The following is a 27,006-nucleotide window of genomic DNA, read 5'->3' as shown; positions in this document are numbered from 1 at the left end:
GTGAAATGCTGCCAAGTTTGGTGAATATATATGCTCAGCCTCTTTTGAGTGACAAGTGTGTAAATGAGGCCATCTTGTGAAAAATATGTAAACCTCTTATTTGCATCTGGACCATTTGTTAACTGTTTGGATTACCAATTCAAGGCAGGGGGTGAGTAGTGAACATGTTTTTCTCTGTGGGTCTTTCATAGTTTGGAAAAATAATGAATGAGGAACTGTAGAACCTGGAGAAGAACAGGGGAGGGAATATTTGACTCCTGCGTTTCGAGGGCAGCAGGCCCATCTGGGGAGGCTAATGGACTTGTCAGCTGAACTCAGGGTGGGCAAGGACAGGGTTTTGAATTGTGAGTGTGTGATCAAGCTGTATAGTCCTCAACGAAGCTTAGTATGAATTTATTTTTGCTTTTGGAGAAAGAGACTCATTCTAGGAATCTTGTCTCAGCCCAGAACTTAAAGGCGACTTTACTTGATGTAAGACTGAGCTGCTGCTCCTTGCCATGCTTGTGGGGTGGATAGAAGTGGGACATCTGTCCTGCATGTGGGGCTGATGCTGGAAGGTCAGCTACGGGAGTGAAGGCATGGTATTAGAGGATTACCTCAGCCTCTAACCAGGGCTAGTGAAAACATGAGGGACTGGGACATGTCCCAGTGGTAATCAAGGCCTCATGTCAGGGGCTCTAGATTGTGGAAAGGTGGCAACTGAGGGCAGAGTCAAGCTCAGAGTCCAGGTCCTGAGTATGGCTAGGAATTTTTATTAATAAGCCAAGGGGGGTGGGACACCTGGATGGTTCAGTTGGTTAAGCAGCTGATGATCTCAGCTCAGGTCTTGATCTTAGGGTCCTGAGTTCAAGCCCCATGTTGGGCTCCATGTTGGGTGTGGAGCCTACATAAATTCAAATTCAAATCCCAAAGTTGTATCCCGTGTCACTTGGGCACTAGAACTTTTAACTTACTAAGAAATATCCTTTTCCTTGCTGTTTTAACTCCAAAGATCCTTGGCCTTGGCCCTTTCTAGAAATTTTTTCATTTGCGTTGGATTTCAACCCTGCTGCATATTAGAGTCACTAGGAAAGTGGTAAAAAAATAGATGTCCAGGCTCCACCCCTGGACATTTATGTGTATATCTATATATATACACACACACAGTACATATATATGCATACGTATACACACATACATATAGTGTATATAAATTACACACACATATACATGTATGTATGTACGTATTTATCCCCAGGAGATTTGAATGTATAGGCTGAGAACCATTGACAACTAGATGGTGTGAAAGGCAGGGAGTGGAGGTTTGAGTGACCCTAGGCCAAGAGGAGCATCACAGAACAAAGATGCATCCAGAGGAAATTTTTAGTTTATAGCTACTACTTATGGCATCCTTACTTTGTGCCAAACACTTCCTTCATAAACTTATCTGATTTTCACATGATCTCATATATTTTATTAACTCTATTTCACATGATCTTGTGTTTTTTAAACTATTTTTCAATGAAGACACTAAGGTCCAAGTTTCCACTGGACCAAGTTTGAACTGAACCTTGTACCCAGGTTAGTATGGGACCATTGTTTCTTAGGTCAGTGTTATAGGGCTATTGTAAGATTTCAGCCTGAATTGTGGGTGTTATAGTATTGAAATTAAGAATTTGGGCTCTGGAGTTGAATTTAAATAAATTAAAATCCTGGCTCTGCAGTTTAGATCTAGGTGATTGCAACAGGTTAGTTAACTTCTCTGATCCTTAGTTATCACCTGTACAATGGGAATAGGATGGGTATAGTCTAACTGAGATAATGCTTGTAAAGCTCTTAGAATACTGGCTGATCCAGGCTAAGCACCCAAGTAGCACTGCCTATTACCGTTAGAACTGGCTCAGGATAGAAAACGCAGGTGTTGAGCTCAGAAACCCAATTATGAGGAACTGGAAAAGGCATTTGCTGATGCTAATACAATCTGGTATGGATTTTCTGTACCAGTCTCCTTGTTTAAGACATGGGAAAAAATGAGGAAAATTATAAATATAGTGAATTAGTGATGCTCTTAGGTGCCTCCTTTCTTCATTTCTGGAAATCCTTCTTTTTTTTTTTAAAGATTTTATTTATTTATTCATAGAGATGCAGAGAGAGAGAGAGAGAGAGAGAGAGAGAGAGAGGCAGAGACACAGGCAGAGGGAGAAGCAGACTCCATGCAGAGAGCCTGACGTGGGACTTGATCCAGGGTCTCCAGATCACGCCCTGGGCTGCAGGCGGCGCTAAACCGCTGTGCCACCGGGGCTGCCCTGGAAATCCTTCTTCATTGCATCTCCATCCTCTGTGCCTAACGCTTGGGTCCAATCTCAGGTGGTAATGGATTAAGAAGGTACCCATCCCAGGGGTTTTGACTTTTGCTAAGAGACTCAATTAACCTTCAACTCTCAAAGAAAACAATCTTCAATAATGCAATTCAAGGCCCTGTTAGGGGTATTGGGGATATAATGTTGGGCAGGTCTGTTTCTCTGGTCACCGAAGAGGTATTACTGCCCTGCCTGCTTGAGAGATTGTCACCAGATACTTATCCACATGGCAGGGACCACCTCCAGTTTACCTTAGTATTCCTCAGAGTGTTGTGTACAGCCTGGGGACACGGTAAGTTCTCAAAAGTCTTTTGCTGAACAGGACTTAAACAATGTAATTAGTTGTCATCTTAATATTGTTTCTACCTAGGTATTTATGAATGCTTAATAAACTTTTCTTGCAAAATTTTGAAAAATATTACTAAAACAACTGATTAAATTATATACATTGAAAAGCTTGAATTTTTTTTAACCTAGATTCATTTGTTCATTCAGCAAATGCATATTACCATAAGCAAGTGCTTACTGGGGGAAGCACTTTGGGTGGAGGACATTCTTTCCATAGTCGCTGGGCTCATTTCCTTCGCGGTCTTCATGAAGTTGACCCATCTCTCCTTCAGGCACCTTCTTAGCCAAGTGAATGTCTGATCCTTTAGATCTAGCTTTTTGGGAGCCTCATTCTTCAGCTCTCAACTTTTTCTTACTCATACTGTAAGTGCTTTTTAAATGGGTGTTTACATTCTGTGTATTACGAAACGGTAGTCAATTAAAAAACAGAATAATCCATCACCTCTCATTAACAGTCAACACTGATGGAGATTTCACCAAACAAATTATGAAGTACATCTCTTACTTTTATTACTTGGGACCTAGTTTTATCATGACTCTATTGATGAATTTGAAGCTCTGATATTAATATTAACATGTCCTCAGTTACTTAGTTGGCTTCCAAGGGATATTGTTTGTAGAGAGTCCTTGCCAATTTTAGTGTGTATTAAGGCTAGTAGCACGTTTAGAGTTAAGGAAAAATAATTTAGTCAAGGAATCTTGCATAAAGGCAGACCTGAGAACAGTACTTTTGCATTTCTTACTATTGCCACCTGTGGAGTTTTCACTATTGGGTCACATCTACTTAGTTTATTCTTTCCACTTTGCATCTAGAATGATTTTGACAGATTTTAAGAAGGCAGTGACTCTGGGGATCAGCTATGTGAGCTTTGAAATATGAAAGGGAGAAGGAATGATTTCATGGTAAGGGAATGGAATGACAGTACTGGGACCAACTCAGTTGGGGAGAAGTCAGAAAGGTGGAGGAGAGGACAATGTAGGGGAAAGTGCCAAGCATGAAATTAGATGCCACTTCTGGGGTCTGACCCATCCTTGTATGAACCCCTGTTCTTTTCTGCAGTATGCTTTGTTTTACCCACAGTGACTCTAACTTTGAGTGTATATGACTTGACAAAATTTATGATCACCTATTTTTACATATCCTTGTGTAGGTACATTTTGAGGGAAACTTCCACTCAAAGATTTATTGAGTGCCTACAATGTCATGAGCACAGCATATATAAAGATGAGTAAAACCCAGTTGATGGGTTGGGCAAAAGCTGAGGAGGGTTTAACTTAGTCAGTGAGATTAGAAAGGGATGAAGAGTACAGTTTTACCAGTATTGAAGTGGGTGGGCTATCCAGCCAGAGGTGACAGTTTGGGTAAAGACTTGGAGGAGTGACTTGACATGATTTATTGGGGGAGTGGCCATGTAGACAGATGTGGTGGGATCTTGGGAAGGAGAGTGGAAGGTAAGGTTAGGGGGATAAATTGAGGCTAGAGTTTGAAGGTAAGAATGATGGATTGTAGATTGTGGAGGTGAATGAACACAAAGTTGGGTAATATCGTCCAAAGGACATGACTACAGGAGAGTTAAAGGGAGACTAATGGTGTTCAAGTTTGTGACCCTTCCTCTTCCTTTCAGTAGAGGGAAGAAGAAGGGAAGCTCCAGCCTGAGATTGTATACAACTAAAACATTTAAATTATATTCTGACCACGAGCCCGGGCATCCCAGTGTTTTCTGGAGAAGGGTAGAGGGAGGATACTCTGAGAGCAAGCCTCTGAAGCACAAGGCGTCCACAGTTCCCAGCTGTGCTGCCCTCCCAGAAGCAGTGTGTACAGCTTTAGCTGCAACCTCTCTATCTGGGACTTCAATGGCATGGACCAGAGGGAAGGAGAAGCAGCTGGTGCCTAGGATGACTTAGGGCTGCAGACATGCTCAGATTGTTAGCCAGTCTAGGTCACATGAACTGGGCCATCTAAAAGGTGTTTACAGGTAAAGTGGACCCAGCAAATGAGCTCATACTTCATTCCAGGTGCACCAGCCCTGGGTCTAAGGTGGTGATGTTTGAATCCAGACAGCCTCATGAATGAGAAGCTAGCATTCCTAATATTGTCCTTCTTTTTGTCTGGAATGATTCAGAAGTGGGTTAGGATGAGCCTTTCGTTTTGGCAGAAAGTCAGTAGTCATCTCCTTTCCCCCTTTTAAAATGCCTGTAGAATAGGAACACTGTTATGGAAATTAGCAGCTGCTGTACACGAATGTTTAGAAAATTAATATTACTCACATTATGCAGTACGGAAGCAGAATTTTAATGAAGCACAGAAACTACAGGCACATTGACCCCTTCCCCTTATCAGAGAAATCTCAGAATACACAACTTTCTTTGAGAAAACTAATTTCCACTAGGCTTCTATAGGCCTATTAGTGACAAAAATAGCACATTCACAACCCAAAGGAGCAAATATTTCAGAACATATTGTACTAAAATATGACAGTGTCAGCTAAACCATTATCTATACTTATTTCTTATTATTAATTCTTAACAATTAGCTGTTCTTTGTTGCATGGTAATGGGATTTGCCATACTATAAAAAATGCTTTGAAGTTGTTAAGTGTCAGACCTCATTCGTGCCAATTCTGTTAGAGATGATTGTTATTTGCTCTACAGCCTGCTGGGCCTGGGGCTGTGGCCTGCACTGGGCAGGAATATGTATGTATGTGTGGTGTAAGGAGTGAGGGGATGGTGGGGGAAGGGGAGATGCCATACAGATGCCATACAGAAAGGCCTCTGTTTTCAAAGCTCAACCTGGAACCATCTACCAAAGTCGATGTAAATGCCCTCACCACGTTCTGGGGTTTGGGAATGTTACCTTAGGGGTATGGGGCCCCTGGGGAAAGGTGCAGAGGGAAATTTGGGTGAAGAAGGTGGAGAGTAGTCAGGGGTGGGAGAAGGTGAGATAAAAAGGATCAAGCTTTCAGGTGGAATGATGGCATGATGAAAATGAGCACACAGAACCTCGTCAGGGGGCAGTGAGGGAAATGCTCTGTAGGTCAGAGATCTTTTGGTTTTTAAGTGAAGAGGAAGCACAGAAGGAGGAGAAAAGGCAACCTCCCAAGTATAGAGTGTTTGCTATGTGATTTATAACCTCAAGCCATGTAAGAAGGTATTTTGTGGCATCAGAGTGTGCCATGATTGCTCCTGCCAAGGAAGAGCGTGGTCAACAGTGCAAGGAGATGCAGAAGTGATGTGACAAAGAGAAGAGCAGGAAAAATGGACCAGTGCTAGAAATGACATGGAGAAAGGGGCATGTTTACTTTTTTTTTTTTTTAAAGATTTTATTTATTTATTTATTCATGAGAGACAGAGAGAAGAGGCAGAGACACAGGCAGAGGGAGAAGCAGGCTCCATGCAGGGAGCCTGAGGTGGGACTCGATCTGGGTCTCCAAGATCATGCCTTGGGCTGAAGGCTATGCTAAACCACTGAGCCACCTGGGCTGCCCCATGTTTACTTTTTTGGGGGAAGTTTGCTTTATACAGTATGTTATATATTCATTATTTAAATGCATCATTATCCATGCTAGAGAGAAAACACACATGCTTGTATGTGTCTGTGTGTACGTGCGTGCACGAGTGTGTAGAGGTTTGCTGCTATGTGTGGGCATGGGTAGAGAGCTGTAGATCCTTAACCTTACCAACAGCACCAGTATTTACTGAATACTCATTGGGGACGAGCACCAGGCATTGATCCTGAATCTGGTGCTGGTCCCAAAGGCCAGTGATATTTGTCATCTACAGAAAAAGACTTTATTTTATGGTCTGCAGGGGTATGCGGGAGCCACCTTGTATTAGCTCACAAGATCTTGCAACCTGATGTCAGGTTGGTAGCTTAAAATCAGCCATGGTTGGAGTCTTTATACCCCAGAAATTGGCAAATGTCGCATACTAGGCTTCCCCCTTCTCTGCACCCATAGCCACAGAGCTGATTGGTGAACATTTAGCATCATATCACTGGATCCCTGCCATTCAGGTGAAGGGGAAATAGTGAAGGGAAACATCTTCCTTCAGAGAAGAGCAGAGCTGCTTGCCTCCTTATTTGTTCTTCGACATGAGTCTATTGGCCAAGGGCAGCATATGTGTCATAGCGGAAAAAAATGTGAGCATTGGCATTGAACAAACCCAGACTGGAATCCCTACTCAGCCACGTGTTTGTGGTGCTGCCTCAGTTGAGCTGTTCTTCCTCTTTGAAGCTCAGTCTCCTCATCCATAAAATGGGGGTATAGCATCCACCTTGCAAGGGTGTTGTCAGAGTCACAAACAGTATCTATATAATGACCAGATGTTAAATGTCTGCAGTTCCTTTGACATGCGTTAAAAAGATGGCTTGATAGGTGGATGGAAGGGTAGAGGTATGAAAAATCAAGTATAGCAAATTCGGGTAGTGAGTACACAGGTGTTCACTATAAAATCTTCCAATTTTTCCGTAATTTTCACGATAAAACGTAGAAACAAGAGAAACCTAGTAAGCTGCGGTACTGCCAGTAATGGCAACAGTAACAATAACAGTAGCAGAGATGATTCATCTTCTGTCATCTTCTCCCTTCTTGACCCTGCTCCAGGAGCCCTGCTGGTTCTGGAACGTTCCAGGTCTGGTCCCCTCTGCACCTGTTTCCTCCTGCCTCGGCTAACGTTTTTCCTCCCTGGTTGTGCCCCGCTTCTCTCAGATCTTTGTTTATATTTGCCCTTTTATCTGGCCATTCTCTGCCCTCCCGTTCTCACCGCATGCCTCGGCTGCTGGCATTCCCTGTCATGGTCCTTCTCTTTATGTTCCTCCCGTACCCATCATAATCTGCCTTATAGGACATTAAAAAAATTTTTTTTGGTCATTGTTTTTCCCTCACAAGAATGTAAACTCCATGAAGACAGAGGTTTTTGTTTATTTCATCATTGCCGAATGCCCAGTGCTAAGAATAATGCCTGGAACATAGTAGGTGCTCAATAATTATTCACTGAAGAAGGAAATACTACTACTACTACTACTACTACTACTAATTCATTAGACTTACAATTAAGCCTCAAATAAAGGAACCATTTTGGTTTTGGTTTCAGAGAAGCAGATCCTGATACAAGGATTCAGATACAAGGTTACCTGGGAGGTGATCCCAGGAGACACTGGTGTGGAGTGGAGAATTAGGATAGGCAAAGGAGGGCAGCTAATGAAGCCGCATAGGGTAAGTAACCCAGAGTTATCCTATAGGGTGAGGGAGTGGGATATTTATATGCCAGTCCCCCCAGTAGCTGAGAGCTGTTGCCAGGGGTACAAATTTCCTGACGCTCTTGTCTGTGGGCTTGCACAGAAGAGGCTCAGGAAGCCAAAGAAATGTCTCAGGCAAAAGACGCAGATGCTAGCCATTAGAAATCAGGCTGACATGTAGGAACTGGTATGGTTCAGAAAGATAGGGATGGGGCACCCACAGATTCTGCTCTGTTACCCACGCAATGGAGGCTCCAGATCAACACTGAGAACTGTGAGGTTAGCATTAACATCACCGATCCTACACAAATTATAAAAAATCAGTGAGGGTTTTGTCTTTAAAATACTGCAGTTTAATTTTACTACCTAGATCCTAGATAATTTACCAGTTTTTTAAAAAACCTGTTTAGTTTATGGAAGATAAATTATTTCTTCACATATTATACTAAATTTAAGATGGTCTACTCTTTTAGTAATGACCTAACTAAAATTAATCTCACTCATAAAGCAAGAACCTCCAGAACAAAATTGTATTCACAGATCTGAAAGCAAATATGCTGACATTAAAAAATTTCCAAAATACCAAAGAGTCCCGTGCTGGATTCTATCTCATTAAGAACAAACAAACAAACAAACAAACAAAACCCCACGTGGCCTCCTGTTTCACTGGTTGTTGTTTATGACTAAAGCTAATAAGCTGGGCAAGAGGGAGACATACAGTTCCTCACGGTGAAAATAAACAAACCAAAACACCATTCCCAGAAGCAAGATGTGGTTTGGAACTTAATAAAGTCAAAAAGCTTAAAGGAAACTTAAAGACTTATGGCCTCATCCATCATTTCGCCCAGACCACACTTAATTTTTATGTATAGAAGATAAAACACTGCTCAATTTGGTGACATTCATCTAAATAGTCAGTGTCCAAAGAAGAGTGGGGCGACAGGCTGAGTGGATAGGTAGCTTTTTAATTGGTTGGCGCTGCTTTAGGAGAAGCGGTAGGGCAAAGTGGTTAAGATCTCCCTTTGGTAGGTGGACAGATTTGCATTCAGTCTTCTCCCCCTCCTCCACCCACTCTGCTGCTTATTAGAAATAATGTGAGGGATCCCTGGGTGGCGCAGCGGTTTGGCGCCTGCTTTTGGCCCAGGGCGCGATCCTGGAGACCTGGGATCGAATCCCACGTTGGGCTCCCGGTGCATGGAGCCTGCTTCTCCCTCTGCCTGTGTCTCTGCCTCTCTCTCTCTCTCTCTCTCTCTCTCTCTCTCTGTGACTATCATAAATAAATAAAAAATAAAAAAAAAAGAAATAATGTGACCTTGGTGAGTTATTACTCTGCTGGTTTTCAGTTTTCTTCAGCTGCAGAATGGGAATTATGATACCTCACCTCTCCCTCCCGCCCTTTTTGCTTTATCTGGCATTGGTGGAAGGGTTAAAAGAGATAATATATGTGAAGCACCCAGTTTAGGGCTCAGAAGGAGATAGCACTGAGGAGATTATTCATTATGTCATTCATGCATCTGTTTAGCAAATGTTTATTGAGCATCTGCTATAGGCCAGGTACTTGGGGTGCATCTGTGAGCAAAACAAAGATCCAATGTGGTGTTTGCATTCTAGGGTAGAGGAGGGGTGTGGACAATGAGGAACTGATAGAGCAGGAAAGTAAGTTACACAGCAGATCAGAACACAGTGAGCACTGTGAGGAAAAAAACGGATAGCAAGGAAAACAAGATTAGAGGTGCCAGGGAGATGACGCTGTGCAATTTCATATACAGTGGTCATGATAGGCCTTATTAACAAAGTGGTGCTGGAACCGAGATTTGAACGAGGTCAGGGAGGACGCCTGCGTCTCTTGGGAAGAGTGCTCTAGGCAGAGGGAATGGACAGTGCAAAGGTCCTGAGGATTCTGCGTGATTGAGGCACAGAGGGGAAGTCAGACTAGAGCAGAGCGAGGGAAGATGGGAGCGGGGCGGGAAGAGGGTGTGAAGACCCAGGGGTAATGGTTGGGGTGGGGATGGTTGATCCTATAGGGCCTCTACACTGCTGTGAGGACTTTAGGTTTTATGTTGAGTAGAAGGGGAGTCACTATAAGGTTTCGCCATCAAGCTTGATGAGACTCGATCTGAATTATCTGAAAAGATCACTTTGGCAGCTCTGCCCTCATAGACCTTCTGGAGAAGAGGTGGCAGCGGGAGACCTGTCAGGAGGTGGCTGCAGTCCCTTAGGTGAGCGGTGCGGGGAGGGGGAGGTGCTTGGCAGGGGGCTTGGAGGGGCCGGGTGGCGCAGCAGCTGGGCTCTCGGGGGCACCTGAAACGAGGCCAAGCAGAGTTCCCGATGGGTCAGCTGTGGGCCGTTGACAGTACAGCAAGGAGAACTTAAACTGTCCATATGTTTGGCAGCTTGTACTTTTTTAGTGACCATGCCAGACACCATTATGTGGGGGTAGCCAACTAGTTAAGCATTCCTTCTTTAATGGAAATTTAGTTTTTTTAAGAAATATTTTTGTTGGTGGTTGATACTATCTATAAGCCACGCTGTAATGAACAGTCTTTTGTATAAATATTTTTATAGATTGGGATTCTGGAAGTGAGATTTTGATTAGAAAGGGATGGGTATTTAAAGTCTTGATGGGTTTGGCCAACTGACACCCCCAGTGCTGATCCCAATGCAACCCCCCCACCTGGAAGGTGTGGCAGTGTGTCTGTCTCCCAGCTGCAGTGGATATTATGGCTTTATGAGTTTTTGACTCTACCTAATTTCTGTCATACGGTAAATTGTAATAGGATTATTTTAAAAATTGCTACTGACGAAGTTGCCTGGTGCATCTGGGTCTTGTTACCAGATATTAAACATTAGCAAACTTTGGAGACAGTTCTGAAATGAAGCATTTAGGTATCATTTCTTTTGGAGAGAAGGCTGATGACATTCTAATGACAAAGCTGTGAAGTGTTACAACATTACTTAAAGGTCACCAGATGTGGGATTAAATTGTCACTAATCTATTTTTTATGCCAACGTGAAATTGATAATTCAAGGGAAGCAGGAATCTTTATCAGTTAATGTCACAGTGTTCAATAATTATTGTATTTATTATTTCCCCCTCCAAAATTAAAATCCTGATTGGCGAGGAACCACTTTATGAGTCTGGGGAGCTCTTCTGACATTTAATATAATCTTCCAGTAAGTCAGATGGGTAGTTGTTTTGATGAAAGCCGTGGACAAAGTGCTATTAAACCAAATGCAAGGAAGACATTATTTTGTAAATAACTATGGTGATTAAAGCTTTGTTTCACATCATTAAAAATGTGTTACTTGATCCAGCGTTGCTTCTCTCCCTAATGCCGCTGCTGTTCAGTGGGAGATGCTTCAGTCTGAGGAAGCAGAGGGAAAGAAAAGACGCCCTTTTGGAGGAAGACCTCAGTAGAACCAGCAGTCTGCTAAACACACGAGCGGGGGCTGAGCTCCTCTGCCTGCGGGTCACGTAGGGGTGCGACTGTGCCCTTTGCTACCACCGTGCTTCCAGAACCTTCTGGAGGAATCTGCTGCATGGGCTGAGGATTTATTTATGTAGATGCTGTTTCAGCAGCGCCTCTGTCTTTGGCCTCTGTCTTATTGATCCAGTGAGAAGATGAAAAACTCAGCATCTCATTTGGGCATCCTTCGACTTGTGCCAAGCGTCCCGTCGCCTGCAGTGTGAGCTTTATTGCTCGTACAGTTCGAGGTGGCCGCCTGCCCAGGCAGGCTGCTGCCCCCTGCCCAGCACGCCGGCTCCTGGCTCATTTTGACTTTCCTCAGCCTCTGCAGCCCCTGGGGGTGAAGGTGCAGCTCACCTAATCTCCACCCTCCCGGAGAGCAAAACAAAACCTCCCTGGGTTTGGGTTCTTGCTCTTGCCACTCCAGTATTTAACTAGAGGACCTATCCCCCCCGCCAAAAAAAAAAAAAAAAAAAAAAAAAAAAAAAAAAAAAAAAAAACCACAAAACCCCAAAAAACCCTTGCTTTTTGTTTGTGTTTTTTGTTTTGTTTTGTGCAGGTCAGTCCCATCAGGAGGGAATCATCAAAAGCCTGATACTCCCTGAGTTGACATTCCTCTCTCTGGAAGGGGACAGATCTACTCCGCCTCACCCTGGCGTACTCAGGGCAGGTGGTGCAGCAGCCTGTTTGGGGGGCAGTCTAGACTGATCACTGGAGCGTGTGCCCGACAGATCTGATTGTGAAGGCAGGGGCATAGCCAGTTGGGGCCAAGTGGCTGCATTATTATGGAAGTCACCGCTCTCCAATTGATTTGAATCATTGCTTTAGTGACTGCTGTGGATGAGCATCTCATATATCACATATTGGCTTGAGTGAAAACAAATTGGTTTACATAACTCTAAAGTCCAACTTCTTGTATAAATGGCTCCAGAAGGACACACAGGATGTTCGGGAACATTTCTCCCCCAGCTCCAAGTCTGCTTTCTGCGGGCAAGGTCTTCCTGCATGAAGGCAAAGTGGCTGCTTGGTGATTCCCAGCTGATGGCCATTGCAGGCAGAAAAGGAATCTCTTTTTCTGAAATTCCAGCTAGTAGTCTGGGTCTGCTGCATTTCATCATCTGGGCTTCAACTGCATGCCTGCAGATGGTGTGCTCACAGGACCTAAGAAAACATGGTGCCATTCTGATGGGCCGGACGGGAAATCCATAACCGTTCTCTGAAACCACTAAAGTGAAGGGTCAGTCCCACCAGAAGCACATGGTCTGTGAGAAGGGGAGAGGTGGTTTCCAAAAGAAAATGGGGATGGGGTTTCCAGAGACAGGGGGATGGATGTTGAGTGAGAAAAAAAGATGACAGATGTCCATCCCAGTGTGTTGTCAGGCCCTGGGTCTCTCAGAGCACCAGTAACCCAAGAAACACTGTAATGATACCTTCAAATTTAAAGAAGATAGCAGAAAAGCAGTTCACATAGCACATTTTTATTTAGAAGGTTGTATTTATTTATTCATGAAAGACACACAGAGAGAGGCAGAGACACAGGCAGAGGGAGAAGCAGGCCCCCTGCGGAGAGCCTGATGCACGACTCGATTCCAGGACCCAAGGATCCCTGGATCATGACCTGAACCAAAGGCAGAAACTCAACCAGTGAGCCACCTGGGTGCCCCACACATAGCACATTTTATAGTTGAGAGAACTGAGTTAATTAGCATCAGGATAAAATGAAATAAGGTTTGGTACACGGTAAATGCATGGTAAACAGTTGAGATTTTAGTGGTTTATTATTCTCTAGCTACCTTTTCATATATGCATATTTGATCGTGTGCATTATACTTACGACAAAATTCTGAAAATTTTCGATACATGGTCTTACTCCATAAACAAATTTTATAGCTGCAGTTTGGTGTCCAAGAGTAGATAAGCTCACTAAAATGGGAAGTGCAAGGGACGGATTGGGTGCCTTCTGGCTCCAAGGAAAGAGAGCTCTTGAAGTTGAAGGCAGAGACTAGAATTGAATGAGGGGTCACACTCAAGGAGAAATATATATATATTTTTCTCTACAGAAAGGTATCTGTTGTGCAAGTAACGGTCCTGGGGGACAGAAAAGAAAATCCCACAGGAATGTAGATCTGAAGATCTTTTGAGGGAGCAGGAGGAAGCAGGCTTTGTAAATTAATAAATGGGGAGCTGAGCCCTGGGACTTGTTTTTTCTTTCAGTTCCCTGGTTAGCCTTTTACTTAATGGCAGCAGATACTTCTGGCCGGACTTGAGTTTTACAATTAATTCTGAAGACCCATAACTCCGTGAAGCTTAGAGTAGGAACTCTGGGCAAGTGAGATAAATCTGGAACTGCTGTTTGGGTTTTAAGAAATGGGCCTTTTTGCAGTTATTGTTGGCAAGGTAGATTCTTAAAATCTTTCTTGCTTCAAAATCTTCCCTTCCAGTGTGTATCCACGCAGGTGAAGGAGCAACAGTGTGGAGGGGCCCAGGGCTGGGGAGTTTGGGCAAGAGGATGGTTGGGGGAATCCTTTTCCTATTTCATTCGTTTATTCATGTCATCTTGATTAAGAAACTAGCATAGCCAGGAGCCAGGTGACACAAGTGAGGCTTGTAGGGCACACAAGTCAAGGAGGTGTTTGTTCCCTCTTGGGTTGGTCGAAGTGTGGAGTTGGTGCCCAAGAGTGACTGCCACCTTAGGTTTCATGCCCCAGGACCTTCCCTTGACTCATCTATGTTTTGGCTCAGTCTGTGTCAGAGATCCAAAATGTCAGAGATCCAAAATGTCAGAGATCCAAAGATAAATGAGATGAATCTCTGATTCCAATAAGCTCCTGCCTGGGAAGTCCATGAAAGGGGACGTAAAGCTTTGAGAAGTGTTAAGACTATGTTCACAGGGAAAGGGTGCAAAAAAAAAAAAAAAAAAAAAGGAGAACCTTGAAGCTCAGGGACCTTTAAAGCCTCTGGATTGGAGCTGGAGTCCAGAGCGGGAAGCACAGGCCTGGGGGCTGCTTTCTGATACTTGCGTTGGACTTGTCCTGGCCAGTTGTTTTTAAAGTAAAAAAATTAGATGTCATACTCCTATTTTTGGTGATATTAATATTGTCTAACAGGACAAACCAGATCCCAAGAATGGTAATAAGTAGCATCTAACAACAATGCTGCAAAATAGAGCTGATACTTGCTGAATGTATAATAAATGCATTATTCCATTTGGTCCCCACAGCAACCCTTTGAGGGAGGTATTATTCTTATTCTTATTTTATAGAAGAACGAATTGGAGTTCAGAGCCGTCAAATCATTTGTCCAAGGTCAGATAGTGCAAGGCTCGTCCCCCACGCTGCCTCAAAGGGTGACTCCAGGCCAGGGGTGGTGGGAGGCATTATGAATGACTTCTCGGAATTCCTAACCCTGAATGAACTTCAAAACATTGCTTATTTTAAAAACTAGAAGAAAGGCAAACCAGATTTCTCCAAAAAGTCTCTCAGCTTTCTGAGGAAGACTGAGAAGAGCAACACAGCCATCTGTGCTCTGAAACCCAGGTCTCCTTCCCACAGCCCACCCACCCATTCCCTCCCTGCCCTCCCCTTGCCCCCCCCCCCCCCCCAGAGAGGGAAAGCAGAAGAGGGGGATAGCTGTCCCTTGCACACTGCCCTCAGGGACTAGGAGAACAGTTACTGCCACACTGGGTCAGCCAGGCAGGCCCTGGATTTCTGCTCTTCTATGTTAATTAGAAAGCAGGATCTTAAGAGCCAATTTTGACTAAGAACTCTGAGTCCAATTTTCTCCTGGCCCTGATTGTGAACGGCCTGATCAATATTAAATCTAATTTACAATGATGGCCCCTGTGAAGCTGGCAAATGCTATGTCAACATACCGTAATGACTTCGGCTTCCTGAGCACACTTGTTAGTGGGGCCGCATCTGCCGCTACCACTCTCTTAACCGCTCCCACCTCGAATGCCACATCTGTGCTAATGTCCCCCAAGTTCTCCTGCCTTCTTTCCATCAACAGAGGCCCCAGGCCTGTCAATCCTTGTTGCCTTGTTTCTATGTGATGAACTCCAGAAAAGAAGGGGAACACAATTAATTTTCCTCCCACAACTGATGAACCAAAGAAAGAAATAATTGCCACTCAGTTTTAATAATGACACATTTTATGAAATTTCCATAAAGACAATTCAGAAAGGAACGTGGGGATTATATCTCCATGGGGGGCCAAACTGGTTTGCATTGTTCATAATGTTTATGCTATTATAATTCTATGTCGTCTGCATTTGCATCCCTGTTGTCTCCAGGGCAAGTTCTTGCAACTCATTTGTGAGGCGCTGAATAAAAGAGCTATGACAGAAGCAAGGCTCCCATTCGGGAGGTTTCTAGACTTTCCTCTTCTCAGAGGGGACTGGGGTGACTCTGCTGGAGAGAGGCAATGAGGTTCCAGGGTTGTTTCTGAAAGCCAGGAGGCGGGTATCACTCATGTTACCTTCCCGCCTGAAAAACGTCCAGGGCTTCTGTTGTTTGTGAGAAAAGGTAAAAACTCCTCAGCTCTGACCTCTCAGGATCTTTTAAATAATGCACCCAGGCAGCAGGACTCCCCAAGTCTGTAATATGCTACACTTCCTCCCACCACACGGATTTGACATCTGCTCTTCCTCTGCCTGGTTAGATTGTTCCTACACCACCTTCCCAAGGACAGGCTTCTCCCCCTCTGAATATCAGCCCTTCCTGTATCTTTTCATCATGGCTCCTCCTCCAGGTCAAATTTGCCCTTTTTTGGTTCTCCTTGCCACCACTCCTTTGTCTCACTTGTAATTTGATATTTGTTGGTGTGATTCTGTGATTAATGTCTTCCTCTTCATGAAAATATGAGGTCCTTGAGAGTAGGGGCTGCGTCTGTCTTAGCTCAGCAGTGTACCCTTTGGGAAGAGTACCACCAGGACGTTGGGCACGATGCCATAGTAAGGCATTATCTCATCTCTGCTGAAGGAGGGGATTACTGTCTCTGTATTAACTGAGTGTTGGTTTGGCTGTTGTAACAAAGAAGGTAGTTGTTAGGTTTTCCTTTAATGACCGGTGGAGAAAATTAAAGACAGCAGAGCCAGGCAGTAGTTCGAGAGTGCTTCAATGGGGAGCCCTCCCGAGCGAGGTTCCATGACTCAGAGAGGAGGCCCGAGTCAGGGAAGTCACGCCCAGGAGGGGAAGGGTGTGTGCTTTTTATGCCTGTGCAAGTTAAGAAAAAAAAAAAAAGGGGGTGGTTAGGGACATGTGGTTTTATGTGAGAAGGCGAGGCAGGGTGCATGTTCTTGTTTTTGGCTGATTCTGGTGTTCTTCTTTTAGGTGGGTCTCGGTAGGTCGCGAGTTGTTTGTGACTTGAGTTTTAGGAACTTATCTGAGGTGACATCTGGGGAAAGGGTGACCCCACCTATTAGCCTTAGGTCATCCATTTTGGAGAGGCCCTACCTCTGTCTGCCCAACAGTAATAGTGAACTTACAACAGTAGTTTACTTTGTCTGAGCTTGAGGTCATATGGCTGCTCCACAGTGTCAGGGATTTGTACCCCTTCTATCCCTTTCATACATTCAATGCAGATTCATTAGGCATCTGCTATATTCCAGGCACTGTTCCAGATACTGAGGAACCAGTAATGAACATAACAGAGGACATCCCTGTCCTCAGAGTTGATATTCTAGTGGGGTGGATAAGTACCTGAACATAATGAAAAATAACATGTATAACAGGCTATGTAAGGCTATAGGGGAAAGTAAAGGAAGGGGCAGGGGAGGAAGAGTCTGGAGGTGTGGATTCTGTTGAAATCCTAGGTAAGACAGCCTAAGAAAATCTCACTAGAAAGGTGGTATTTGAGTAAAGACCTGCAGAGAGTGAGGGAGCAAGCTATGAGGATAGTTGGGGAGAATGTTTAGCAAATACAAAAGCCCTGTGGCAAGAGAGTGTCTGGTTTGTTGGGAACAGCAAAGAAGGCAGAGTGATCAGTGGGAGAGCAGAGGGAGCTGAGGCCAGAGAGGTTATGCAAGACTGGATCACATAGGGCCTTGTAGGTCATTGTAGAGACTTTGTCTTATTGCTCTGTTCTGCTCGCTCATGACTTGTAACTTGTGGTCCAAGATGGTGGCATGAGTTCCTGGCATTCTAGCCAAGGGCAAGAGGAGAAGGAGAATGGGTGGGCATGACCCTTCCCTTGAAAGCACAAGCTGGAAGTTGAACCCGTGATCATTTTCCCTCACATTCCATTAAACAAAATTAGTCACGTGGTGACACCTTGCTGTGAGGAGGTCTGGAAACTGAGTCTCTCTCTAGGCATCCAAGGATCCAGATGAAGCTCAGGGATTCTAGTTCATAAAAGTAGGGGTGAGGGATCTCGGAAGAGAGTAACCACTTCTGCTACAAATTCATTCTTTGAAAAAATAAAATGTGAAATTAGGAATTTGATTATCTCTTTAATAATGAAACCAGCTTTCCATGAAAGGAAAACATAGTGCAAATATTTTAGCTGTAAGAGTACTTTATTTTTGGGAAATGTGCTGAGAATCCTTTCTTGTCCTGTTGTGGAAGCTCTATTTATGACCTGGTACACTAAACAAAAGCCTTGTCGGGCTACCAGTTAACTAAGGAGAAATGCTCAGGTAGGATTGCGTTGAGCTATTTTTCTCCTTTATCATGAGTGATAATTTTCTTTTTTATATTTCTTTCTGCACGATGTAAAAATATATGAATTCCATTATTAAGCTGTTTTCTTAAGACTCTGTCTTTACCCAGCTGAAGACTGGTACAGACACCAAGTTTTAGAAAGCATGTCTGACTTTGATAATGAGGAAATTCATAAAACAAGGCTAATGTAGCAAATAGTTGTAGTTCATAAATTGAACTTATTGTTGCTCACCTCAGAAATAAATACATCAATGGTGAATTTATTAGATTTTAATTCTTTGGCAATCCAGAGAAGAGCTCCTTTGTTCCTTAAAACTATACAAATTATAGTTTCATTTCTGGTGCTTAAGATAGAAACTCTCCCCTTGGTTTTTCTTCCACAGTGGTTAAAGAAATGCTTTGGACATCTCCAAACCAAAACAAAACTTGGAGTCATGCTATATTCTTTGATAGTTAATGTTGAATGAATGAATAAACTCTGAGAGGCTGCCTTGTTTCCTAATCGTTAGAATCTCAGGGTTGGAAAGAAGCTTAGAGATTAAGCTATACCATTTATCCTAGCTTGAACACTTTCAGTGATGGGGGCATGTCATCTTATGCAGTTCTGGTTCATTGTCACAGACCGTAAGTGATTAGAATAATTTTATTTCCGTAAGCCACATTATGATTTTCTCCAGTAGATCCAAGTTTTCCTCAGTGTGACCAATACAGAGTAAGTTTTAGCACTCTCTCCCATAACAATTTTTGCCCTGAGAAAGGGAAGGGAGACCCAGAGTTGGTGCTTCCAAAGTATCTTTTGTGCCCTTTCAGTGACCAGAGAGCTTCAGGACAGAGAACTTCCTACTTTGGACAACAGATCTACAACATTAGCTCATCTCTGGAAATAAAGCAAGGCAGGTAAGTGGCTTAGAATTTTGTCACCAACATGCTCTCTGTCTTTGGGCAAGTCACCTAATAATATTAGTTAATAATTGCTACCGATAATAGGATACTTCATATGATAGAAACTGTGTTCAGGTATTTATTTGCACTTTCTTATTTAATACTCATAGAATAGTAATGATAGTTACTACTATTATCCTCTTTTTAAGATAAAGTTGAAGTTCAGAGAAATGATGAAATAACCTCCCCAAGGTCCCTATGACATTACATTATACTTTTATCTTTTACAATGAGCTCCTTCCCTCAGTCTAGATGGGAAACAATGAATAACCAAGGCTGCCCAAAGCAAATGACCATTGTGGGTCCTGAAAATCCAACAGACATCCAAGGGTGAAGCAAAGGATGGGACAATGGTCATCAGCAAGAAATAGGAGAAAGCCTAAGTCAAGTTCCGTGAGGGCTGCTGTAGCAATGATATAGATAATAGGGAGTGCCCCAAGAGACCTGTATCTTGGGATGCCATGAGGATCTAGTAATAGGCAAAAGACAGGTAAGACTTATGTTGTTAAGAGGACATAAGTGCTGAAGAGATTATAATATCCTCTGCCATATCAATTCAAAATAAAAATAGGGCAGCCCGGGTGGCTCAGCAGTTTGGTGCCACCTTCGGCCTATGGCATTATCCTGGAGATCTGGGATTGAGTCCCCGGTCGGGCTCCCTGCATGGAGCCTGCTTCTCCCTCTGCCTGTGTGTCTGCCTCTCTCTCTGTCTCTCATGAATAAATAAATAAAATTTAAAAAAGAGAGAGAAACATTAAAAATAAATGTAAAAAAGTTCAATGAAGTTCTTTTTTCTTCCTGTGCCTGAAAACACCTAACACCTGCTGAATTCTCAGTAGAGGTGAGATAACATTTATTGACTTACAGGAACCTTGGAACAAGCAGGTAATGGTGGGACAATGTTACTAAAGGAAATAATACTAATAAGAGTTCAGTTGCCATTGTTGGATATAATCAGGGTGGCTTGTATTTGCTGAGATTTTAGAGAATAGAGGGAATTGGATTAGCCACAGAGTCCAAAAGTGAGACTTCATTTACAGAATTGGTTGAGTGTCTTCATCATAGAAGCTTAAAGGGCTTAAAAATCCTGGGAGACAATCAGACCTTTGAGTGATAATTCCAGATGGCTCTGAAGTTAACCAGAGGAAGGAACTGATTTCAGTGATTTAAGATGTCATAGATTATAAGACACCCATTGATTTGATAGCATTTTAGAAAAAAAAAGAATTATGACTATCAATGTACTTGGCATATATGATGGAGAATTTGCTCTTGGGCGTGAAGATTAATGGTCCCAGCTCATCTGAACAAAATCTGAACCAAATTTAGTCTTGATATGTCAAGTTCAGAGGTCTTCCAGAACAGAAGTGGGTTTATCTCCTCAGTTCCACTCAGACAACTGGATGGTGTAATCACTGCAGGCCCGTTGTTTTAGGTTGCTTCTGGTGACAAAACATCAGACCTAATGCTTGGAGGGCATCTGGGTTTTTGACCCAGTGTAGTAAGTCTGAAGCTGTTCAAAATACTTGTAGGTGGAAATCATGAGCATGGATTCTCCATTTCTGAAGCTTCTAGAGGGAAAAGGGAGAGAAAGTGACATGAGAACAGGAGACTGAAGAGGTAAAGGAAAGCTTTACCAATAGGGCATGGCAGTTACCACCACTTCTATTTTATCTCAAATCAGAGATAAACATTCCAATCAAATGGAAAGTATATCAGTGGAAAGACCACTTGGACACTATCCTGTTGCTAAGGTTACTTCAGAGATAGAAAAGTTTCAAGCAGATTATTGGTGTGGGCCCCCCAGGACCTCAAATTACAAACAGAAGACTTGACCATTAAGATAATAGTGTAGTACACTTTAATTTCACATGGTTCAGTTTTCTTAAAATCAATAATATAAATTTCAATTATCATAAAATTAGTGTCTGAGTGGGGAGGAAACACATCTCTGCAAGAAAACTTGGTGCAGTAATTGTTAACATAAAGGAGTTTCAAGCTCTTTTGTGTAGCTAAAAGTTGCCTTCCCTTCAGTGACATAAATGCTATGCCGATTTCCTTCTTCTTTAATGAGAGAAATTTAAACCCTAATTAAAATAGGGAAACTAAACTTGGGCTTGTATCGTGGTTGAGATGCTGGGCGTGTATGATGAGTGTCACGGAGGTGGGCAGGCTGCTCTCTCGCTGTAGAGGAGTCAGAGACTTGCTTGGTGAGATTGAGTGTGCGAGTCTATTTTTAGTGTTTTGATGAACATTCTCATTAAAAAGTATCTGCAGCAAAGTTCGGATACTGAGGCAAGACATGAATTTATGGAGAGGGTACATTGAGGTCCTGGCGTTATAATCCTCACAAAAAAAACAAGCAAAGCTTTCAGTAACAAACTCATAACCTTCTGGAACCCTGAACTTTTTAATTAAGAGAGAAATAAAGGAGCAAAAGGTTGTGAGAGAAAAAGAGAAGGAAAAGAAGAGGGAATATGTGCATGAATTGAAAACAGTGCAGACAAAGCACAGTTATTAGGTTTTCCTACTTTTAAGTTAGGAGCAAAAACCATAAAACCACAAAATCTCTCTCTTGTTCTTGAAAGTGCAATCAGATGTCTGTTTTTGCTGATTAACATCACAAGCATCTTACATTTCACAAGGTCTCTAAAAGTCTTCCTTAATTCAAGGTAAGATGTGAAAGACACACAAGCTATTCTCGGTAGGGATTCAAAGAACCTGTGCACCCATTCAAAACACAATGAGCTTTGGCAGAACACTGTGCTACAATATCAATTATCCTCACTCAATAGCATTTCTGCCCCCTTTTTGTGTGTCTTTTTGGAATAAGAATGTATGTTGCCCTTATTAAACCTACGGAATTACTTTTTTCCTGCTCCTTAGGAAATCTAGCAAATGCAGACAGTTTCAGCGACTTAACAAAAAAAAAAAAAAAAATCTAATTTCCACTTGAGCAGCTCTGAGGTTAGGTCAGCAGAAAAAAAAAAAACTGCAGTAGCTTGTGTTGATGAATATTTTATAAGCTCTACCATCTAATAAAAGATGTATTTAAAAATGGGCAGGATGCTGGTTAGGAAAATGTCCTATTATTTAATTATCATGTAGATAAAAGATGAGTTTTGAGTGTGATGAAAGAATGCACCAGCCCACAGACAAGCTCGATTTGGGGTCTTTAGACTCTTTTCCTTACGTTCGCCATAGATCTTCCATCATGGCCTCCAACTGCTGACTTGTATAATCAATGAGGCAACGGGGTGATTACAGAGCTTGACCCATGTGGAGATTATTTAGTGGTCTCAATGGACAAGAGAAATCTCTAAAAAGCTTCTAATTAGCACACCCAGTCAATGAAATTGCAAACCTCATTATTTGAGTCAGGGCCAAAAAGTACAGGCCAATATAACCCCCAAATGACATCTTGGCAGTATTTGGAGCTTCTTACCCACAGAGTTCAGAATTACACTCACCATGATCTATAGTAATAATGATGATGATGGTGGTGACAATACCAACAACTCTAAAAATAGCAGCAACCATTTGTTGAGCGCTTACTACGTGCCAGGCATGATGCTAAATGCTTTACATGCATCATTTCTTCCAATCCTTGCAGTAACTCCACGAGAAAGTTTCTATTATCATGCTTATTTTATAGGAACATGAGGTTTTTATAGGAAAATGAGGTTAATGGATGCTTAGCTAGCAAATGATTGAGTTGACTCCAAAGCCAGCAGGCTTTGCTGGAATGGAGACCCACCATCCCACCCGTTGTATCTTTTCTAGCAAAAACCATAGCCTTTTTGATGTGTCTCATGGAAAAATGACAAATGCTTATGTTAGGAATGCTTATAAAACTAATTTTGATACCACTGCATACATCTTAGGCCTTTACGAGAAGCCAGAGCAGATCTTTCTAGCCAGTAGAATAATGGAAGCATGGTAGAAAAAAATAATAGACTAGGAGTTAGATGTCCTGAGTTCTAGCACTAGATCCATCCATAACAAGCTGTGTGACTCATCAAATCACTTCACCTCTCTCATTCTTGGTGGCTTATTCTTGGAAGTGATGATTGTAATATTTGCTCTCTCCTTGCAGGGTTGTTCTGAGAAAACAATGCGATGATGTACCTGAAAGCTCTTGGAGAAGTTTCAAGTGTTATGTAAATGAAAGGTGGTAATTAAAAACCTCCAGAGAAGGGCAGCCTATCTCAGTCATCAATTATCATGTTTTCTTCCTTGTCAGGAAACCTGTATTTTTCATGCTTCTTGGGGGGTATCGATAGCTCTGTGCAAAATTTTTGTTTGGGGTATGTGTGAAGAAAAGGATCACTCTGACAGCTCAGAACCCATTTGTGATAGGAACTAATAACCACATATAAACTGATGAAAGCAAAGGCAGGTGCATTCTCATGTGAAATTGTGAAAATTCATACTTCCATTTATTGGTTTTTATACTTAGTTATAAGAAGATGGAATATTCAACTGTCATAACACACATAAAGCCCAACTCTTTAAATAAGAAATTGGTATAGGAATTGACTTATCTAGAGAAATGGAAAAAAGATTTTGGGAAAAACATGAAAAATGTGAATATCAAAAAGCTTAGCATGTTCCCAAGCTTTGGAAACCTGGGTATGGGAATGCACCTGAGAAGTCTGAATCCGTTTTTTGCTCATATTATATTTTTTATGAAATTCAGTAATATTCCTGAATGAAAGCAAAAACTGAATTAAGAAGGAGCATTACTTCCAAGATGATGCAATGGGCTATGGGAATGTCTCAGGCTTTAGCTTCAGGAAGACCTGGGCAATAATTCTGACTTTGCAGCTTACAAGGTGCTAATTAACCTCTCTGAGCTTCTGTTTCTACTACATGGCTATTGCACATAAACCACCTGATGTCTTAGGCATTATGTTACTAGACAGACCAACAATATAATCTGATTAATGAAGACCTCACCAATGTAATGTCCATGTCTAAGTACCAGGGAGACTCTAAATTCTTCCTCACATCACTTTCTTTCAGCATGAATAAATAGGGACACGACCTACTAGTCTGAGCTTTATCTCCTCATGTTTTTTTTCTCAATTTTTCTTGCTGGAAGTGCTCAAGGAAAGCAATTGGGATTGATTGGGTTGTTGAGAAGTTGAGATCAGATAAAGGAAAGACTACCCTGGATAATCAGGATTTGTGTAGGGAAGGAAATCCAGAGTTCACCATTTTAAATGTATTGAGTCATACTTAATTACACAGTCTGAAATGACTGGGAAGGATACATTTGTCACAGATAGCATGGCACCGAAGTTAGAGCATGTGAGGTCCTTAATCAGCTATAGGGAAACTTTATGTGCCAGGAAGGTGTCAGGAGTATATACCCTTTGATTCACAGCTTTGCAAAATTTACCAAAAACTTGAGTTAAGAAATAATGTTGGTGAGAATTGGTTGGAAGTCTACACCTAGAATTTATTCCCAGGTTTAAGTTGGACCATCAGAGAGCCTTAAGTTGAACCAGTTGGCCCCTTCCTAATGTTAGCTTTTAGTGATATAGGTATAGCATTTTTGCCATAGACCTTTTTTGAGGAATGTTAAAAGTCACGGCCTAGGATGTGCATCACTATATTTGTGGTAGGGATCCTGTCCTTCCCAGAGATCTGCTTGATTATATTCTTGGAGTTTTTAAATCTTTCCTCTATACTATGAACAAAGTAGATTATTTTCCTTTCCTGTTTTTTTTTTTTTTTTGAGATTTTTCTAATAATTACGTAAAATCATGCTATTTCCCTGCATAATGATCTTAACTGGCTCTAGACTAACTCCAGAGTAAAATCCAAGTTCCTTTTCAAAGCCTTCATGTCCTTCTTGAAATGGCCTCATGTTACTTACTTAGCCTCACCTCTTCCCTGTAGCCTCTTGAACCTCTGCTCTGGTCATATTGAACCTGAGAACTGTATTCCTTCAGCCTGATGTGTCCTTCCCACAACTGTCTACTGAATGAGTCATTCTTGGAGCCTCATCTCAAATATTAATCCTCAGAAGATGTTGCCTCCCCCAAGCTGACTTCAGAGTTCCTTTGCTTACTTGCTTCAATCCCAATTCAAGCAACACTTCTACTGTCTTGCAATTGCTTTTTTTTGTTTGTTTGTTTTGTTTTCTTTTATTTTGTTGATCTGTCTCCCGTCTAATCTGCGAGTGCCTGGAAGGTAGGATTGGTTTCCCCTTCGCTGCCTTAACTACAGTGCCTGCTGCTGTCTGTGCCTCTTTTCTGTCTTTGCATGCAAGCTGCCACCCGCCCCTCTTTCTTTCTTCTTTTGGTCCTCATCTTAAACATGGCTTGTTAATAATTTCAGTCAAGTGCTCGGAACAGTTGGAAAACCAGCTCTGACACATTCAAAACTCTTTTTTGGAAGAGGGTATAGTCCTCTAACGGAAGTACTGGTCCAAAAATTCACCTCTGTTTTGATTTTGTGTGACATTTCCCATCATGTAGAACATGATTAGCTGTCTTTTCTAGTGCTTCTTTAGGCCAAGTCTATTAATGAGATTTTGTTTAGTCCAGCATGAGTCAGAGCCAAGCATGTTTGCTCATAGATGTACATTAAAGGAACAGAGTCTGACTGGCAAGTGGCAGCCCAATCTTTAGGGCCGAGGTAATTTTCCAAAGCTGATTTTCTTAGTGTTCAGCAAAGTGGAATGTAATTTTAATTTGCAAAGAGAACTTTGGCTTCCAGAAACATAACTATCAGCTTTTTCTCAAAGCATTTCTCCACAATGATGCCAGAGAGGTCAGAATGGGATAGTTAGAGATACAAACAAATTTAATAAAAAGGAGGCCCCAAACAAATGAAAAAGTATGTCCTGAAATTTTGTTTTACAAAAGGGGAAGCAAAAAAGTTCAGCAAGTGTTCTTGTTTAATGATGTCCAAATACTCATTTAGTACAAATGTAAGTGCAAAGCATCACAGGAATGTATATTTAAAGATATTACAAAGCCAATTTGAATAAAGTTTTAGCTCACCAAGCAGTCAAAGGCATCAAAGACATTTATCTCCTTGCAAAAGATATTTTATGTGGAAGATTCAAATTGGCAAAACTTTTTAATTGGTTCACTTCTACAGTGCAACACATAAAAAGTTTATGGAGGCAACAATTCATTAGATGCTGCAGCATCAGGCCAGAGCACCAACTATTTATAATGCAGCCTGCCATTCACACATGCGGCCACATCAGAATGAGATATGAAAGTTCACCAAGTGGGTAGGTTTTCATTAACCATTCCATTTCCCTTTGTAAAGTTGAGGGCCATACAAATAATTCTTTCACCTTGGCTTTTCTATGTAAAATAATATGCATAATTAAGTGTACTATTCATGTACCAGTTGTAATGGAAAGATGATTGACTCCAATGCAAGTAAATGTATAATACAGCAAACTCATAGACGATATGATTCTCTCTTCCTTGCCCTCTTTCTCTCCTTCTGCAACCTATGGTTTCTCTGAACTGGCAGGAGTAGGGCTCACAGGGATAAAAGATGACACATTGATCTCATTTCTGATTCTTCACAGGGTCATTGATTTGTGAGTACAGAATTAGGAGGACTAGTTTAGGGACATTTAGCCATGTATTCAATGAGGAAAAAGGGCCATATCTCCCACGGGTCTATGGAGATGAGGGCTTTACTGACATTGCAAATGGTAATAGAACCCAGATTTTGGGAGACATTGCTTTGCTAGAGTAACCTTGGGAGCATGAACTTGTTTTTTTCTACTATTTTCTTTTAATAGAGAGGGGAAACAATATGAAAGGCTAGGTATTATACAAAATCAACAGACATTTGCTAGGACCTAGGAGCTCTATTTCTTTTGTTAAATGAACATTTAAAGCTACCTGATGACAGCTACTGTTATGTCTCTTTCACCTCGCAGGAACGACGGTCGAGGGGTTGGGACGAAGGTGACTGGTGTGATTCAGTCTGGTGGGACCGTTAGCCCAAGAGGATCAGAACATTGCTCAAGG

General features: G+C 42.1%; 1 long non-coding RNA gene across 1 annotated transcript; it reads left to right on the top strand.

The window, feature by feature from the left end:
• LOC125752561 (uncharacterized) lies at positions 1–27,006 on the top strand. Its single transcript, XR_007402404.1, has 5 exons — positions 1–151; positions 7,779–7,900; positions 18,860–18,946; positions 23,088–23,162; positions 26,916–27,006. It is a non-coding gene; the product is annotated as an uncharacterized LOC125752561 (long non-coding RNA).

Source organism: Canis lupus, chromosome 15 (genome assembly GCF_003254725.2).
Source record: "Canis lupus dingo isolate Sandy chromosome 15, ASM325472v2, whole genome shotgun sequence".
NCBI lineage: Eukaryota > Metazoa > Chordata > Mammalia > Carnivora > Canidae > Canis > Canis lupus.
This window is presented reverse-complemented; position numbering and strand designations above follow the sequence as displayed.